At 45.3% G+C, this 19307-nt stretch overlaps 1 protein-coding gene across 15 annotated transcripts in view; it reads right to left on the bottom strand.

Moving 5' to 3' along the window:
- The window catches only part of ZBTB38 (zinc finger and BTB domain containing 38), a 77540-nt gene that overhangs the window by 17265 nt on the left and 40968 nt on the right, over window positions 1-19307 (bottom strand). The gene's annotated exons all lie outside the window — the stretch shown is intronic.

Below are 19307 nucleotides of genomic sequence, written 5' to 3'. Positions count from 1 at the left end.
TCCCTTCGCTGCCACTCTCTCCCAGGCCAATTCCAGTCCTGCCCAGGGGGCTGGCTCACCCCTGCTTTAGGCCCAACTCAAATGGCAACTCTGAGGGCCCACCCCATCTCTCTATCTGCTCCCGCCTCTACTTGCTCTCACATCACCTTCACGCTATATACTTCAACCTACAATTATCACAAGTATTTGCCTGCTTGTTTGCTGTCCACTGTGTCTGCCAGAAAGTAAACTCCAGGAGGGAAAGGACCTTGTTCGTCCCGTTCACGGCTGTGTCACCAGGCCACAGGGCACGGCGGACACTTGGAAACTATTTGAAAGCAGAGACTCACCCTGATGAAAGAGCCACCTACACTCCTGACCCCACTTATCTGCTCTGCTTTTTCTTTTCCACAGCACTCACAGCATCCCCATACACTGCAGAATTTATTCATTATTGACTGTCCATCCGCCTGCTAGAAATTTAAGCATCATGAGGACAGAAATCTCTGATTTTCTGCACTGATGTATCTTAGGCACCTAAAACAGTGCCTGATACATCACAAGTCCTCAAAATATTCATGTACTAAATGAATGATCTGTACTATAAACAGTTACACAGTCCTAAATCAGCATTATGTATGGACAGGCACTGTATATACTTCGAATTACAAGGTTCATCTACGTGAATTTTCCCAATCAATTTTGAATAAAACTGCTTTCATCTGATACATTTCAGGTTGTAAAACACTTCACATATTAATCTATTCAATCCCCTTCATAATCCCGTGAGGCAGACACATAAAATGGAGACACCACTACCAACTCAGGGTTAAATGCATGAACAGAGTCAGTGCTCACCACACGGAAGCTGCTAATCTCAGGCCCACGGTACAGATTGGAAACGGAACCCAGGGCACTGCCCTGCTCACAGCAGAGTGGTAACTGCTGATGCGCGCAGTGCCCAGCCCCCCTCTGCAGGCTACTGCATCACGCATGGGCACAGAGCCGGAGGGAAGTCGGAGCAGCTGACTCGCCATCTCCGAGCACAAGATGGCTCTGCACCAAGTCCAAGCTGCAGGCGGGTGGTGCAGGCTCACCCCTGAAAAGCCCGAGGCAGGGAACAGACCCGGGTGGACTCCAAGAGCTAGGGCTGCTCGGGGGGTAGCCTGGGCCCCACACCCAGAAGTCACTGAAAAACGCAGCCTGACATGAAGCAGAGTGTGCCACAGGGGTCCCCTGAAAAACCAGCTGAGGACTGGAGCTCAGGCAAGCCGACCCGTGACCATGGATGGGAGTTACCAGGGCAACCTGCGCATTGCCAGAGGATGAGCCTCAGGCCTGGGACCTCTCACGGCTTCCCCGGGTGTACTGTAATGGGACACAAGGCAACTGCAAGGTGCCAGCTGAACACACAATCAGTCAGTGTCTGCCCCCCAGCCCAGAATTTACTAAACAGCCAAGGCTGTTACACCACACTCACATGTAGCCAACTTAAGATTTTTAGTATTAAAAAAGAAAAGTCGATTTTTAAAAGTTTGTTGCCAATTCAGTCCAAGGATGTGGACTGAATCCATCAGGAAGATGAGTTTTCATGTGCCTCCCGCCACCCCCGACTTGAGTATTTAGACTTATCCTTTCATTACAGGCCTGTGGATGATACAATCTCAGGGATCATGAGACTCAGGCTGGCGGCCTGTCAGTCGGGATAAAGCATGAGAACCAAGGCGATGAAGCACCAGGGGAGGGTTAGGAGAAGAGAAGCTGTGGGATGGGCCGCCTTTGGGAGGGAGCCTTTCCATGACAGTGAAAAGAATCTCCTGGCCAATATGGAGCTGAGACACGGTTAGTGAGGCTCCTTAGAACCCTGAACCCAAATTCCAGTATCTTTACCAAGGCTTAGAAGGTCTCTGTGATTTTACCTCATTTCCTGCCACTCTAACCCTCACCAGCCCTCCTTCTGTTCCTTGAATATGCCGAGGATCTTCCCATCTCGGGGCCTTTGCACATGCGGCTTCTGAAGCCAAGAATGCCTTTCCAGCCCAGGCAGCAGCCTATCCTGGTCTCTATCCAACAACCCATTACCCCTCAATCAGGTTTACCTGTGCTATATTCTTCAGCATACTCTTCTTTCACAGTATATACTATGGTTATAAGCTTCCCAGGTGGAGCTAGTGGTAAAGAATCCTCCTGCAACGCAGGAAACACATTCTTGATCCCTGGGTAGGGAAGATCCCCTGGAGGATGGCATGGCAACCCACTCCCATATTCTTGCCTGGAGAATCCCATGGACAGAAGAGCCTGGAGGGCTACAGTACATAGGCTCACCAAGAATCAGACACGACTGAAACGACTTAGCATGCACACACGCACTGTGGTTGTAGTTATGTATTATTTGATAAATGTGTGCTTTACCATAAGAGTATGAATTCTGTGAAGGCTGAAACTATTTACCACTATCTACCACAGTTTCCTCTAGCTCTCAGCACCACATTTAGCATATAACACACTGATAAACTTTTATGAAGTAAATGAAAAAACAAAAAACACCCAGACAATAAGCTCTCTAGAGCCCATCATACCTGGCACTGTTAACCAGGCTTTCTGGATCCAGAGTTAGGTCAACACGAATTGCCCTACTACTTGTCACCGATACTAAAAGGTTGAACATTAAGAAATCAAAAAGTCTGACACTGTAAAAGGAAAAACAAAACACACACACACAAAATCAACTCTGCCGGTCTAAAACTGGAGCTGGGTAGACAAGCGAGGGCTGTCCACTGCCACAGTTATTACTGCTCACACAAGTTAAAACAACGAAACACAGCTCTGAAGCACCAAAAAACTGCTTACTATTATTCCTTGGGCTCAAAGAAAGGAAAAGAGTATTTCTTTAAGCTCTAATGACATGCTTTGTTCTGTTAAAGACAAAACAACAGGCCCAAAATGGAGCTGCTTATGCTATGCCCCATGTCATCAAACTGGAACTTACTTAAGAGTTTTGGCTCTCTCTGCAATGCAATCCTAAACTAGATATCAGCTTAAATCTGGAATAGACTGATAAGCATTAGTTAGGTAATCTGCCTGACAATTCCTGTCATGCCCTATAAGGAAAGGAACCTTGCAATAACCAACCCACCTTTTTGCCTAGTATAATTTCCTTGTTCTGTTCCCTTCTGCCAATAAAACCTCTCACCTTGTGTAACTCTTTGGAGCTCCATTCTGTCTGCTAAATTGGATGCTGCCTGACTCATGAATCACTAAATAAAGCCAGTAAGATCTTTAAAATGTACTCAGTTGAATTTTGTCTTTAAGCCCTAAGCATTTGGCCTTTGTCTCCTGAGTGCTTGGACGAACTAGCAACAAACTTTTAAAAGTTAACTTAAAAAAAAAAAAAGCTAAAAATTGAAAGTTATCAACACGGGGGTGCAGCATAAAGTCCAGCGTTGGGTGTTTATAAAGACTCCATTTCCATATCTCTGCTCCCTGCAAGCACTCCCAGGGGTGTCCACTTTCTGTAACCACTTTTCAGTTCCTTCCAAGGTCGCTTCCCTCACTCAGCCTCCTCTCATGATATGCTGATCAGAAGAAGGGTCTGGGCTAAGTGAAGCACAGCTGGGTCTGTGGCCTGCTTCTGGGTCCTATAACCGTGGATGATTGTGTTTCCTGGTACACTCATCTGTGACCCACCCCCAAAGGCATACACAAGCCCTCTTTGCCCATCAGGCAACCAGCAGTAAGACGGAAGGGGCATTATAATGTGAGCTTACAGTGGTGGTCCCATGCAGAACTTGCCCATCGGACTCACCTGTGGAATCTCAAAAAGAACAGGAGCCAGGGGACACTGCTGATGCTGAATCTGTTTCGGGAACAGGATCTGGGTAGGCGGGGGTGTTGCATCCTGCTGAAAGTTACCCAGGTGTGTTGTGCACACAAGCTGGCCCACGACTTCTAACTGCCCTTTGAAGAATCAGGTCACTGCCTCCTGTGTGTGTTGGAGGCCCTCTGGGCAGCCTCCCTGAGAGCTGCTTTAAAGTGACATTGACATTCCAGCACACGCGTGTCAGCGTCCCCCACTCATTCACGGGACAGGAGGAAGCTCGCCCAGACACGCCAGCCGCGTGCTATGCCCCCAACACCACACGAGCATGTCTCTGAGCTCAGCAGTGCTCTACACACTCCGTACACACCGTCCCGAGGAAGCCTCGCAGCAACCTGATTTTGAAAATGAGACAACTGAGATGAGAGAGGCTGTGTAATTTGACCAAGGTCATTTAGTTAGTGAGCAGCAAAGCTGGGATTAAAACCTGAGCAGGATGACTCAAAAACTACACTCTCCACTCTACGTTTGGAGCACCAAAAAATGAAGCACTTAGCTTTTCCTGGTATCAAAAGCTCCTATGCTCATGACCCCAGCCTACCAACCAGTGTGTGGGCGCTTAGCAATTGGTAGCCTGGATGTGAGCGGGGCACCACCTACAAGGGGACAGGTTATGCCCTATGGTATGCTGTGGGGTGGGGGTCTTGGGGGGACTCATAGCCTGCCCACAGTTTGCTTGGCCCCAGGCAGGTACCCTACTAAGGGCTCCATCCCCCTGCCAGAAGGGGCTGTATCCCCCATATGCACAATGATTCTATACAGATTATCAGATGGCCCTGGAGTGAACACTTCAGGTAATTCAGAATTTTCCATAAATTTCTACTTTTAATTTATTTTCTTTAAATAATGTAAGATTCAGGGGCTTCCCTGGTGGGCCAGTGGCTCAGATCTCATGCTCCCAATGCAGGGGGCCCGGGCTTGATCCCTGTTTGGGGAAATAGATCCCACATGCTGCAACTAAGAGTTCAAATGCTGCCACAAAGATCAAAGACCCTGCATGTCACAACTAAGACCTGGGGCAGCTAAATAAATAAGTAGTTTTTTTAATTTTTAAAATTTTTTTTTAAATGTCATTTTAAAAAAGTCATCAGAGTAATAGATGACACTATTAAATAAACATTATCATTTTGGTCCACTTCCATTTCAAGGTAATATTTATCAAATGTCTACCACCCTCCAGTTATTGAGTATAACACAAGCGGCTACCACAAGAAGTGGGCACAGAAGGGGTATAGGGGGGGTAGTTAAAGCTACTGACTAAGAGAGCTGAGGGACCCCAGAACACTGTATTAGTCCACTCATGAAGCAGGGTTCTCCTGAAAAATAATGTGGGATACAGCAGACCATGTCCAGTCTGGCAATGTGGCTAAGAAGCTGAACTCTAGTGTCAAGTCTGGCTCTCATCACGTTCTGGTTATGACCTTGGGCAAGCTTCTTATTCTGCACCTCAGCTTCTTCATGTGCAACATGGAGCTAATAATAGCATCTTATCAGGTTAAAATGAAGATTAAATGACAGTAACCATGAAGTGGTTGGCTTAATGTCTGGCACAAAGTCAAGCTTAATAAACAATAGCTATTATTAGTATAACTATTACCAATTAATTATTATTAGTGGTAAATATCAGTAGGAACAAGTATTACCAAGTCTTGACCACAGGCCCCAAAGACAGGGAATGTGAGATTCTTCAACGGTAGGGACAAATACTCTATTTCATTGTGTACCCGGAGTTCCCCCATCCTCCTCACAGTGCTTACCACCCTAGAGGGGCTCATCAACTAAGCATCTTCCTAATGTCAAAAGCAGTTATTACATCTGAGCCTTAGCCCGTATGTGGGCATTGAGTTGCAAGTATCATCAAAATGATTTTCTTTTCTTTAGTTGCATCATATGTTAGCACTTCTAAACCTATGGAAGAAAGCATTGGCATCTTAAATAAAAATTATTCAAGTTGGCTGTTAGCAATTTTTTTTAGCAATTAGTAAAAGCTCGATAGGAAGGAAACTAAAATAATGTGTTTAAGACAAACAATCTACACATTTATTTTGTGTGCACTTGTCTTTTTAAGTCAGAAGGCCACTCAACTTTTGGCTATAAAAACAAGGCCTGGTACTGGTCGTTTATTGGATCATGTGCTTGTTTTATTTTTATTTCTTGGCCATTTGGCACATAGGATCTAAGTTCTCCAACCAGGGATTGAACCCACATCCCCTGCAGTGGAAGCATGGAGTTTTAACCACTGGACAGTAGGGGAAGTCCCACATGCTTGTTTTATATGGTGAAATTCTTTTATTTCATAAGAAAGCCTTCCTTCCCTTCATCATCTCTCCTATCTCTTTAGTCTCTTGGCAGACCACATTTGCTCCTCTGCCCTCACACCAAGGGGATTTTTGCAAGGGTAAAGTCTTAAGACCTCCTCTCTCTCACTTTAAACTAGGAACCTAATAACAGCAGTTTGGTTATGATTTATTTTAGAGAACATTTTGATGTTCTGGATTTTTCATTTAAAAGTCTTTTTAGTTTATGTCTCAGTTTAATGGATTCATTAGATTGTGGCTGATTCAGTGAAATTTTTTTTGAAAATCTGGGTTTGATCTGGGGTTTTGCACATTTATGTGCTGATTCTGGATTTTGGTTCAAGCTGCTATTGAATTCCCTGATTAAAATTTTTGACAACTGTCAGAACGAGCCATTTGTTCCAAGCTTTCTTTTTCTCGGTCCCCGAGCTGTCCTTTCTTCTCCTGTGGAGTCATCTTTATCCTCAGAGGGCAGAGCAGAGCCCCTGCTTACACACTCCTGGGCTCAAACTCCAGTCCTGCCACTTAGTAGCTGCATGAATTTAAACAAGTTAATTAGCATCTCAAGACTTGGGCTTTTTTTTTTTTTTTAATCTATAAAATGGATAAAATAGTGCAACTTAGTTCTTAATAGGATTAGAAGGGACAATCCAGATAAACCGTAGTATCTCAGTCTATTGCTCTTTTACACCCTGATAATTTTCCATGAAAATTCCAGAAAACAAAACAATCCCAGCAACTCTTTTCTTTAGCTCATCTCATTATGATAATAGCAACCAATTTAACGCCTGTTGGTTGAAAGGGTGTTGGAAGCAGGGGGTCATTTTGTAAGTGGGGATTTCCCTGGGGCTGAAGTGGAGCAATGAGTGGCCTGGAGAGTCCCCGGCTTCAAGGGCTTCCAGGGAGCCTGGGCAACTTAGCTCTGGCGGGCCGGACAGGCAGGAGTTATGGGACTCAGGTCAGGCTGACCCTGAAAGTAGGGAAGTTAGAAAAACATACTTGTGGAAAGGAAGTACAAAAATAAATACTCAGCAAAATAAGGGACTGTGGGTAACATACTGTGTGTTAGTCGCTCAGTCTTGTCCGACTCTTTGTGACCCCATGGACTGTAGCCCACCAGGCTCCTCTGTCCATGGAATTCTCCAGGCAAGAATACTGGAGTGGGTTGCCATTTCCTTCTCCAGGGGATATTCCTGACCTAGGGATAGAACCTGGGTCTCCTGCATTACAGGCAGATTCCTTACTGTCTGAGACACCAGGGAAGTCTGTTAATATGGGTATAGTAATGTAATTAAAAGAACACTTTGAAAGAACAGGTACATGTATCATAATATAGTATCAATAAAGCCAGTAACTATGTGTTAACAGGTGCAAAATCAGTGATTCTGCTATTTGGGGGAGCCCTGCATGCCTATTACACATATTTCTACCAACCCAACTATGAAGAATAAGCAGAGAAAAAGAGGTTGGGTTCTCAACAACCGGGGAGAGCTGCTACCCGCCGAGTGGCCTCTTCAGGGCCACAGGTCGCTCTTTTCAGCCTGGTAAAGGCATTGAGCAACACTGCTCTCAACCATCATCTTAGCTCTGAATAAGATTATCACTCAGTTTCTTCACATACAGAAATACCAAGAACAACCAGATGGCCAGTCTCACCATTATTAGGAGTCAGGGCTGGGGAAGGCAAAGCATTTTTCAGCCCCAGTGCTCCGTTCCCTATACACCTTCAATCTGTTCCATCCTCAACTTGTGGAGAAGGGGGCCTTGAAGCACAACAGGGCAAGTGATGCTCTGAGTGGCAATCAAGGCCAGCAAGAAGGAGAGGGGACAAAGCAGAGTCCTGGACCAGGAGAGGTGGGGCTGGACACAGGGTATGGGAGAGGGAGGCCAGAGGGAAGGGGCCTGGGGCTCCTTCCTGAGGCCTCTGTACTGATGCCTCCTACCCTGCTAGGAAATAGGACCCCAGGAGCTGTATACAACACCTTGGAAGGTCTGGCTTACTGGGTCACTGAACCTGCCCACTCTACTCTCCCAGGTGTCAAGGGCATAGTAACAGGGTTATAGACATAAAAGTAAATTCCCCAAGGCAGACCCTCATGCTGAGAGCAGGCAGTTTGTCTAAGGGATCAGCCCCTCATGACCCGTGAGGAGCCTTTCCCAAGGCAGCAACTGTTTCATGATTGTGTCCTGAAGTTCTTTTCCACTTGATGATTGGACTACATTCCCAGTTCCCAGTACCATGTCCACAAGATGGTGCTGAGTCCACACCAAGAGATGCTCTTAGGTCCTAAGTCACTGGGGATCCAGTCCCCAAAACCTTTCTCAAAATGGGCAGATGAAAGAATTTCATTTCAAAATAAATAGACGTTGGGTGTTTTAGATAACAAAAAGTAGAGAACAAGCTTCTTAGTGGAGCATGCCTTCTAACTCCTTCTTCATTTGCTACAGATGGATTCTCAAGATTCTTCAGACCAGGGGTGGGGACCACCCCACCCAGTGTGGGAATTTCCTCCTTAGAGGAGCAGTCCTCACACGAAACCCTCAACTGTGACCTCTGCATGCGACAGCCCTTGGACGGTTTGCACGTCCCTTCCCAGGGCTAAACATCTCCAGTTCCTTCAACTGGGCCCCGCAAAGAGAATTTTATAGACACGGAACTTTAGATAGTTTGGTCCAACCCTCTCATTTTAGATATGAGAAAATGGAGGCACAGAGAAGTAGAATGACTTGCGTAAGGTCTCATGGTATCACTAAAACAGGTTTCCAGATTTCTGGCTCCATACACCTTAAGCATATCACCATACTCCTCAACTGGCGGCCACCAGACCTGCTCACTGACGCAGGACTTGACTTCCCCAAGCCTCAGTCTCTTCACATATTAACTGGAGCAAATCATACAGACCTCGTGGGCTGCTGGGGGGATTCAATGAGAGTACCAGGTGGTGCTAGTGGTAAAGAACCCACTTGCCAACGCAGGAGATGTAAGAGATGCGAGTTTGATCCCTGAGTTGGAAAGATCCCCTGGAGAAGGAAATGGCAACCCACTCCAGTATTCTTGCCTGGAGAACGCCATGGACAGAGGATCCTGGTGGGCTACAGTCCATGGGGTTGCAAAGCGTCAGCTGTGACTGAAGCAACTTCACACACACACACACACACACACACACACAGGCACCCAGCCAGGGCAAGTACATAGCAAATAGTAAGTGTGTGATAATTGATTTTATTTATAATATGCAGACTCTTTTTTCGGCATGGAGTTCTCCTTTCTGCCTTTGTGTTCTTCTTCTTCCTTGGCTTCCCAACTTCCAAGGCTGAATTTTTAAACTGATCCTCAAAAATTCACGTAGGCTTTCCATGTAGCTCAGCTAGTAAAGAATCTACCTACAATGCGGGAGACCTGAGTTCTATTCCTGGGTCAGGAAGATCCCCTGGAGAAGGAAATGGCAACCCACTCCAGTATTCTTGCCTGGAGAATCTCCTGGACAGAGGGAGCCTGGCGGGCTACAGTTCATGGGGTCGCAAGAGTCAGATACGACTTAGCATTATCTTTCTTTTCTTTCAAAAATTCACTCATTCTCGTGAAATGTAATTGTGTTCCTTTGGTCCATATTTCTAGTCTGTTGGAATATTTCAGAAAGACAATGCTATCTTAAAATATACCTACTGATTCCTTAAACACGATATGCTGACTCCTCCTTCAGAAACTTCCAGGTAAGTCTAGGGTGATAAAGTCTGTGAAAAAAGGCGCTCTCCTCTGCTCTCCTCCAGACTGGCAGAATATGATCATTCTTTTTACCCACTCAGACTTTATTTTAACATCGGGACTGTTATACTGAAGACGACTTAGAAAATATTCTTCAATTTATTAGAATAAAAAAAGATAAAGCTCAGTTTCATCTAAAGGAGGAAGGAAGGTTACAGCCGCGCTATCAGGAAGCGACCCTGACTCTGCGAAGAGAAGCTCCGGTGTGTTAATACACTAATATGTTTGGATGGAGACACTGGCACCTCAGGGTAAGTGAGCTTTTACCCTGAGACTGTAAAACTCCAGAATTGCTGGGGGTAAAGTTGTTGGGAATAGACTATGAGCTAAAGAACAAGATGGCAAGGCCCTGGAGCTGATCTGTGGGTCCCGGGCTGGTCCTTGGATATAGGCATTCTCTCAGCTCCATTGTTGGAGAAAGCACTGGCACCCCACTCCAGTCCTCTTGTCTGGAAAATTCCATGGACGGACGAGTCTGGTGGGCTGCAGTCCATGGGGTCGCTAAGAGTCGGACGCAACTGAGTGACTTCACTTTCTCTTTTCCCTTTCATGCATTGGAGAAGGAAATGACAACCCACTCCAGTGTTCTTGCCTGGAGAATCCCAGGGACGGGGGAGCCTGGTGGGCTGCCGTCTATGGGGTCGCACAGAGCCGGACACGACTGAAGTGACTTAGCAGCAGCAGCTCCATTGTATCAACAAGCACAGCAAGACTAATTTTCCAAACATTCTTTTCATTCCCTCATCCTAACTAGCTCAGGCCACTTGTTTTTCAGGGGCTCCCATCCCAGCATCCTCGGATCCTGTTGCTTCGGAGAGTACAGCCAGCCTGTAATTGTTCCAGTGCCCGTATCTGCTCACCCGGAAAAACACTGCCTTCCCCATCCTGCGTCTTTCCAAATGCCAACTTTCTCGAAACTTTCTTGATCAGCAAACACAGAACAAAAAGAAAGAACACCTCATCTTAGTCCTGTTTAGCCCTCTACCATTTACAAAGTGGGCTTCCCTGGTGGCTCAATGGCAAAGAATCTGCCTGCCAAGCAGGAGACATGGGCTGTATCCCTGGGTCAGGAAGATCCCCTGGAGAAGGAAATGGCAACCCACTCCAGTATTCTTCCCTAGGAAATCCCATAAACAGAGGAGTCTGGCGGGGCTACAGTCTATAGGGTTGCAAAGAGTTGGACACGACTTATCGACTAAACAACAATGACTTTTACTAAGCACTTCTGCACACATCTGATCTCCCTTCTCATAACACCCCTGTGGACTGTGAAATAATATTTTCATTTCAAAGATGATGATGTTAAAGCTCAGAAAAATTAAACCAAAATCACAACACCACATGGCTTACAGTTGACAAGGTTGGGTTTTTCAACCCTGATTGTGTGACTCTGGATCAAATTCCCTCTAGCATACTTAAAAGGAAGACTGTATTTATGTGATTCTAAATATTAGTAAATATAAACCACCATCTCATCTTCTGATTGATATGTTTAGTAGCTGTGTATCTTTGTAGGCCAAATTCAGTGTCAAATGTGTACTTGCCATTCAAAAAACTACACATCATTAGCTATTTTTACCAAAAAAAATTGGTTTTTCCTGTTCAGCCTATATACCACAGACATACTGCTGACTAGCTGATCATTTATGCATTTTACTTCATATTCTCTGCCATTCTGCATGACTTGACCACATAGTGCTTTATTTAATTCATTCTGTAAAATAGGAATGATGCCTGAGATGATTATCCTGATAGTTAAATGAGGCAATGATTACAGAGACCTCAGCTAGCAGGTGTTCACTTCAGTTCAGTTCAGTCACTCAGTCGTGTCCAACTCTTTGCAACCCCATGGACTGTAGCAGGCCAAGCTTCCCTGTCCATCACCATCTCCTGAAGCTTACTCAAACTCATGTCCATCAAGTCGGTGATGCCATCCAACCATCTCATCCTCTGTCGTCCCCTTCTCTTATTGCCTTCAACCATTCCCAACATCAGGGTCTTTTCCAATGAGTCAGTTCTTCACATTAGGTGGTCAAAATATCGAAGTTTCAGCTTCAGCATCAGTTCTTCCAAAAAATATTCAGGACTAATTTCCTTTAGGATTGACTGGTTTGATCTCCTCGCAGTCCGAGGGACACTCAAGAGTCTTCTGCAACACCACAGTTCATAAGCATCAATTCTTCGGCACTCATCCTTCCTTATGGTCCAACTCTCAGATCCATACATGACTACTGGAAAAACCATAGCTTTGACTAGATTTGACTAGCCTTTACTAGGTTTTCACTTAATGGTATTATATACTACTGCTTCTACTGCTACAACTTCATTATATTCACTAAAACCAAGTAGAGTTTTTTGTTTTTTTTTTACTATTTATTTATGTGGTTGCACCAGGACTGTGCACTAGGGATCTTCTACCTTTTTTGTGGCACACAGGGTTTTTTTAGTTGTGGCCTGTGAACTCTCAGTTGCTGAATGTGGGATCTAGTTTCCTTACCAGGGATCAAACTTGGGCCCCCTGCTTTGGGAGTGTGGAATTTGAGCCACTGGACCACGAGGGAAGTCCCTTAAGTAGACTTTTGTTTTCTAAAAAGTGCCTGATGTACTATAACGCAGTGTGGATACCATGATTCAGAGAAGCAGAAAAATGATTTCGTCTCCTTGGCCTTATTTAATCATTTCTTTCTTTTCAGGAAGCTCCTGGAGCCCACAGTCCAATGGAGGACACAGACATGCAGACAAACAGCTCCTCCGTGATGACGGAAGTGCTCTAATGAGCACGCCCAGGGCTTTGAAGGAGGCAGCTTTACACTGAGTTTGGGGAAAGATAGTCAGGGAAGACGAGGTGGAACCGAGTCTTGAGAGACAGGGAGAATTTCTCTGGGATCCAAGAAGAAAAAATGCATGCTATTCTGATAAGAGGTCAGGCAAAGGCAAAGGAGCAGGAAACAGAATGACACATTTGGAGAATGGCAAAGAGGTGGGGTTTCCCACACGGCTCAGTGTTAACGAATCTGCCTGCCAATGCAGGAGATGCAAGAGACACGGGCTGGATCCCTGGATTGGAAAGATCCCCTGGAGAAGCGCATGGCAACCCACTCCAGTATTCTTGCCTGGGAAATCCTATGGCCAGAGAGCCTGGCGGGCTACAGCCTGTGGGTTGCAAAGAGACAGACACGACTTAGTGACGAAGCACACAAAGAGGTGGGATGTCTGCTCCACAGACGCTGGGCAGGGCCGGACGGGGGATGGAGATAGAGAGACTGGCAGGGACCTGGTCATGAAGAAAGCATCAGGAGGGCCTTGGATCTGATCCTCTAGCCTGGTAGAGAAACCTTACCGCTGCATACTGGAATCACCTATGGGAACTTGAGAACACAAACACTCAGGCTCCATCTCAAGATTCTAATTCATTTGGTCTTGGGTAAAAAGGAAAAACTCTCCAGGTGATTCTAATGTGCACCCAGGACAATGGTGAGTCCTTTAAAAGATCTGAAGCAGGAATCATTTAAACAAATATGCAGACAGGTCATTCTGGGAGTAGTCTGATGAGAAGGATGTCTGGAGGGGGCTGGAAAGAAGGCAAGGAGACAGCTGGGGATGGCAAAGAGAGAAATAAGTAAAAGCTATTTGAATGGAAGAATCAACTAGTTATAAACTCAAGGAGAGAGAAAGGGGGAACCAGACCAGAGGGACGGTCTGGCAGAAGAAGAATTAAGTCAGTGTGCTCTCTGAGGAGCCCGTGGGAGACGCAGCTGGCACTTTCAAGCAGGACGCCTCCACAGTGGACTTTGATCCACGATGGACTTTGATGCTAAGAGGAAGCCGGGCTGAAGATGCAGCCATGCATCGCATTGACACATAAGCTGGCTGCACACATGAGCATGGATGATGCCCAAGGAAAGCAGATGAGAGAGATGAAAAAGAAATAGGGCAAAAGAAGGAACTTGATCAATACCAATACTGAGAGGTGACTGGATGTGTCAGGATCACCTGGAGGTTCTTACTAAAAATTTAGTTTCTTGGTGCTACCCCAGACTGAATCAGAACAGCCAGGGGGTAAGACCCCAGAAACTGATTTTTCCTAAGTTCCCAGGCACTTCTGAATCAAGGTTAGGCTGGACACTGTATCAGTTTGCTAACACTGCCATAACAAACTACCACAAACTTGGTGACTTAAAACAACAGAGATTTATTCTCTCACAGCTATGGAGGCCAGAGGTCCAAAACCATGATGTAGGCAGGGCCGTGCCCTCTCTGAAGCCTCCAGGGGGAGAATCCTTCCTGCCTCTTCCAACTTGTGATGGTTCTGTGGTCCCTTGGCCTGTGGCTGCATAACTCCAATCTCTGCCTTCATCTTCACATGGCCCTCCCCTTTCTGCATCTCTCTTCTGTGTGTCTTTTATAAGGACACTTGTCATTGGATTCAGGGTCCACCTGATAATCCAGGATGAATTCATCTCAAGATCCTTAAAAATTTACATCTGCAAAGACCCATTTTTTTCCCCAAAAAAGATCACATTCACAGTTTTGGGGATGTAGAAACATCATCTAGCAGGCTACCAGACACCGTGACAATAACTCAACTGGGTGGATGAGGGAGAGGACTGGAGTCCAGAACTCCAAGCTAAGTTCTCCAACAGCAGCAGGAAGAGGTGGGGGAAAAAAAAAAAAAACCCAAGAGAGAGTCATCCGTTAAGTATACAGCTCCACTCTAAGTCTCGTGCAGCCCTAGGGATCCCAGGCCACTAAGTATCCAGGGCTCCAACTGAAAGTACTTTAGAAAACAGAAAAAAGCACCACAATTACCAATTGATAAAATACTAGACCACATTACCCTCAAAATAGAGGTGAGCGCTTTGAAGGCCTGAAAAGGCTTTTATTTAATTCACTTTCTAAACTAAATGAATTTGACATGAAGCTAGGATTTCATCTCTAGGATGCTGTGGCCATTTTCTCCTCACCACCTTAGTAACTTCCAGTCCAAACAATAAGTCACCATGGGAGCATGGCATCAGTTTTTCCATTTTCTGAAATATTTCCTAGGAGAGATTTCCCTGGCAGTCAGGGGGTACGGGTTTGATCCTTGGTCGGGGAGCTAAGATCCCATATGCTTTGTGGCCAAAAACCCAAAAAACATTTAAAAAAAATCCACAGAAGCAATAATGTAACAAACTCAATAAAGACCTTAAAAAACAGTGCACATCAAAAAACTCTTAAAAAGAAAAAAGTGTTTCCAAGGAGCAGGCAATACTCTCAGTCAACAACAGTGAAGAAGGTTTGGTTACACCTCCCTTCTCATCACCTACCAGTGTCCCAAAATCTTCACAGACTGCCCTCATTTTTATATCTATACATGCTCTACCTTCAAAGTTCTACATTATTACTATTTGCATGGGCTCCCTGATGCACAAAAGCTGTCTGCCCTCTAACAAGGAATTCCCCTTCTCAGCAACAGGGTTCGCATGACCAGAGGGTCGATGGTGAGTGGTGGGGGTGGGTGAGTAAGGAGTCCAGTACTTGGCTGAAGTTAAAGTCGCAGCCAGGGGACAAAGCCTTCAGGATCAGATTCTCAGTGTGGTCAAAACCACCCCATCATACAACCACCCCATCATAATATGAAAAGGCACACCTCTCCGTAGCCTTCACCCAGAGACTGTCCCAAAGTACTGCTGAGCTAGCAAATCCACAAGGATTTGCTGTCTCTGCTTCACTGCGGTGTCTAGAGTGGTTCTCCCCGGACAGTAACACACAGGAGTCAGCTGAGGACCATGTGAAGTGCAATGTCTGACACAGTGGGTTATCTATGTGTGGGCCTTCCTTTACGTCAGGGTGGGGATGGTGGAGGTACACAACCAAGTGTAAGGTTCAAGGAAACCAAGTTTCCATATCTGCTGGCGAGATGACAAGTTATCATGGTGATGATGATGGTGCCAATGACGATGAAAACTAATATTTACTGAGCACTTTCTACATGCCAGGCCTTGTGCTGACTATTTGCAGACATTATGACCCACTTAGCACCAAGAGAGCTGATGAAAAGGAGAGTGATTAAAAGATGTTTAGAAAAAAGGGAAGGCATTATAAATTCCAGGATGTTCGGAAAGTCAATAGAGTGTCAACAGAAAAAGGGAGGACAACTCTCACATTGTCCCAGCCTAGGATGAGTTAGGAAGCAGCTAACTGCCTGATATTTCAGAAAGCATCCTTGGGCCAAGGAGGTCAATATCATAGACCAGGTATATCAAGATATGACTGCTGTCCCCTGTTTTCACCCCATTGCCCAAGACCATCCAGATCAACCTTGGCATTTAGCTGCCTTGGGAGTGACAAGGCCAAATAAGATGGGGGTTCCTTTGGTGGGTTCTTCCTGTTGCAGCCTGAAATGGGCACTCTGAGCACAGAGCGGCTTAATCAAGGCTGCTTTGTCTGATGCCTCTCCAGATGTCCTTGGACACAAAAGCTGTGTTCTCCCAACGAATCACTTTGCCTGTATGAGATGGACACACTTCACAGCCAAAGTAGCTCCTTTCTTTGCTGTGACATGGAGAAGGCTCAATGGCCATGAAATTTTCTTGGGCTGGGCCTTGGAGAGCTCCAAGCCCAACGCTCTGCAGGAAAAGACTGGGCAGGTTGCCAGTGAGGAAATCCAGCCTGGTGGATTGAGTCAGATGGTGAAGCTCTACAACTGCTGAGCAGAGCAGTAGTCCAGAGGCTGAATCGGCCTGCAGACCTGGTTCATTCAGCCCTACAGTACTTTAGAAGTTTTCATGTCCTCCAGTTTGCCATGATCTAACCATTCTATCTTCTTAAATCCAGCCTACACTGAACATTCGTATCACCTTCCTGTCCCTGTATATATCAGCATTTTAGACCCTAACTACAATGACATAGAGATACATCACTTAGGCCTGTAACGTATCAGTGATTCCTACAGTGATTCACAGGCCTCCTAAAATTTAGATGGTGAGATACCAGTATTCAAGCTTTCAAAACTACAGAAGTACTCCATTTTAATGAAGAAGAGGTGGTCAGAAGCCTTAACCCGGAATATATTTGGGTCACATAATATTTCTTCAGGTTCCCTCTAGTTTGTTCACTCCCATGTGGAAAATCTCCTACTATATGAGTCCTGGGAGACAAAGAGGGTAGATATCAAATTCTCCACTTTGTTTCAAATTATTTTATTTATTTTTAAATTTTTGTTTATTTTTGGCTGTACTGCAAAGCTTGCAGGCTCTTAGTTCCTTCACCAGGGATTGAACCTGGGTCCCAGCAGTGAAAGGACAGAGTAATAACCACTGGACCATGATCCCTAAAGTCATTTTAACGATACGGTCTGCTCAAGCTCTGAGAAAGGGATGATAACTCCTCATCAGACCTCCACACAATCAGACTCACACTTTCAGAGGCATCCATTTTTAGAGAGGGTTCCAGGGGCTTCCCTGGAGGTCCAGTGGTTAAGACTCCATGCTTCCACTGCAGGGGGTGCAGGTTTGATCCTCTGTTGGGAAACTAAGATCCTGCATCCCATGCAGCATGGCCAAAAAAAATTTTTTTAACTAAAAAAATAAATCCAGGAAAAGAGGGTTCCATATTCACCATTAGCAGGTGACGTAACAAGGGAAGCAGTAACTACAGAGGATGCACAGCTCCTTACTCGGTAAGGGCATTCTGAATTGATATCATGCTCCATCACTGCATTACCAAGACAACAACAATTCTAGAAACTAGATCAGAGAAGCATAGCCCGGATGTCAAACAATAGGGTCAACACAATAAAGCCTAACCAGCAAGACACTTGGGGAATCTCAGAGGAGTTCTCAGTGCAACAGTGGCGATCTCTTCAAGGAAGCAACCCTACCTGGTATAGAGACTTTGGGGGTGCTGGTGCAGAGCGAATCCCTTGGTCTGGAGACCAATCTAAGCATCCAAATGCCAATGTACAGAAATGATTTTTATGGCCCTGGGCTGTCAGCTATTTATTTGAGTCCACGTAGATACTTTCCTTGTACACACGCCTTCTCTTCTGTTTTCCACAAATCTCTCCCCGCAGTGTTTTCCATCATTTCTCTTCCACCTTCCATTTTTCCAGTTTGAAGCCACCACTGGCAATAACGCAATCTCTGGAAAGAGGCCAGGTATGACACAGACCTTGTGGGACTGTCACCTCACCCTGCAGTTCAGGACGTGCGGGTGACTAGAGGGACCCCAAACAAGCCCACCAGCTGGGCTGACGCAAGACCAGAGGCTCAGAAGCTTTTCTGTATTGCGGAAATGCTACCAAAACTCTGGCCAGACACACACATGGATGCACAATGGTTCAGACAAAGGAAACTGGGAAAAACTGTGGGGCGGGGGGAGGGCAAAGTATTAAAGGAACTAAATTCCTGTTTGCTTCTGCCAAGTTAACCCTCAAAATAAATCTGATCAAAACTAAATGAAGGTTTCTGGCAGTGGGTATCCAAACAGTTCCCCCTGCTCACCTGTTTTAGAGTGAAACGATCTGGGGGCGAAGGGAACAGGGAGCAATTACATCAATAAATATGTTGCCTGCATTTAAAAAAAAAAAAATGTAAAATTCCCCAGACAAACCTAAACTCAGTGTAGATAAAAGCCCACAATAAACTGTTTAGAAATATTATGCTTTAAATACACTGATTAAAAAAAAAAATCTAAAAATAGGCTGTTCTGTAGAACGGCTCGAGTCTCTGCCTGTGCTTTCATTTTAGAAAACAAATGCTCATGGACTCCTCAGGGGGAGGGGTTTAGCACAGGGATTCAAACGCACAGAAAATGGCCACCGGGTTTCAGAAACCTGAACGCAACAACCAGGGGCACTCAGGGGACCTTCTGGAAACACAGGGCACTTACCTTTCACAAGAGTCAGTGCTAGAGACAGATATAACCTGTTTTTTTTTTTGCCCCACCAGCGACATGATTTACATGGCCTCCAAAGTGTTTGTTTGCTGAACGCCACAATGACTAATCACCCGACTTTTGTTTTTCTCTCTGAACCAGAGAACCTCATAGGAGGGAAACAGGTCATTTTTAATGTAAGGGAGCTGCTAGGATTGGAGGTAAGATTCCTGTTTAAGCTTCATACATGAAAAAGAGAAGTTAAGGATCTCGAAAAGTATTTCCTAAAATAGGGACGCGCAGTCTTCTTATCAGACATGCCAATCATTCAATAGAAAAGAAAGTCTTAAAATAGATCATTCAAACATGGTACAAAGCTCTTGAGTGATTTCCTGAAACTTGTCAAAAAACAAAAATGAATATTCAGACTTAAATAAACAACCAAACAAGGTCAGAACTCACTTTGCAGTGTATATTCATTTACAGGGAAAAAAACAAAACATTCTCCCAGGTAATTTACAATGCTTCT

The sequence above is a fragment of the Cervus elaphus genome, chromosome 19, assembly GCF_910594005.1.
Source record: "Cervus elaphus chromosome 19, mCerEla1.1, whole genome shotgun sequence".
In the NCBI taxonomy this organism is placed as follows: domain Eukaryota; kingdom Metazoa; phylum Chordata; class Mammalia; order Artiodactyla; family Cervidae; genus Cervus; species Cervus elaphus.
The sequence above is the reverse complement of the archived record's forward strand: the minus strand, read 5'-3'. Positions and strand labels throughout refer to the sequence as shown.